We start from the raw sequence: 1210 nt of genomic DNA, 5'->3' as shown, positions 1-1210 counted from the left end.
CAGGTCATGTTATCTATGATTATCTTAGTGAAATGTAAGTTTTAATTATGAACGACGTTATATAATGAGACTAAAAATTTTGTGGTCCAATCTTACACAAACTTCTTTGTATAGAATATCCCCGCTCACATGTCTCCACTGAATGGTCAGGATCAGATTATTTGTAGCACTTTACAACAATTGTGTGAGAGTTTCTGAACCTAACTTAGATGGCCAACAAAACGCAAACAATCAGCAAAAATAAATCGAAAGCAGTAAAGAACACCAAGATATATAGTGGTTCGACCAGTTTGGTCTACATCCACTTTGAGAACCAGCTTGAATTAATTTATTAATGAGCAATAAAGGAATTTTATAAACTACAGATAATTAATGAAATCACCAATCTGTAATTTTAGTATCCACTGATACCGAGAGATCTGCACACAACGTCGCCTCTGAAAACAGAGAACAATCCGCTGCAAAACAACCCAAAACAGTGTGCTACCCACCTCTGACCAGCGAACCACCAAAACCAGATTTGCAAGCAAACCCACGCGCTGAAACGGAACTGACCGGCCACTGATCTTCCATGAAGCCGACAACCAATGTCCAACCGAGCAGCTCTTCGATCGACCGCTGACAGAAACCCACGCCCACGCCTGGCGGCTTCAGCGTTGTGTTGTGAACACATGCCTATTGTTGAAAAACTATTTACATATGTTGATTTTATCCAGCATGTGTTACCATCTTTAAAGCCATGTTGTATATGTGTTATACTGTACATGCTTTAAAGAGAAAAGTTGTTTATAAATAGTTTTGGTAAAATGCGATGCCAAAGTATAAGGAGAAGGCACATCCACCCAACTAGATACTGAAGTACAAGGAGAAGGTATCTATTGGTACTGAAGTACGTTTGAGAAGGTACCAAGCCAACGAGATACTGAAGTATGTTGGAGAAGGTATCCTAGTAGCTCGATACTTTAAAGTACAAGGAGAAGGTATCTGAGCAGCAGTATCTAATGTGTGGGAGGTACTTAGTGTGGCCACAGGTGAATAAAGTCAGAGATTGAGCAAAAGGGTTTCCTCTAGACTAATAGTTGGTGTTGGGATTATTTTACCAGATATTATAGTACTTTGATTTGAGAATGATTTTTACTGTTTTATGTTAAATATACATTACACTTGGAAATTATTTATGCTGCAAAAGTTTATAATTTCAAATAAACAC

Source organism: Benincasa hispida, chromosome 3, assembly GCF_009727055.1.
Source record: "Benincasa hispida cultivar B227 chromosome 3, ASM972705v1, whole genome shotgun sequence".
Taxonomy (NCBI): domain Eukaryota; kingdom Viridiplantae; phylum Streptophyta; class Magnoliopsida; order Cucurbitales; family Cucurbitaceae; genus Benincasa; species Benincasa hispida.
Note: the sequence above shows the minus strand (reverse complement) of the source record.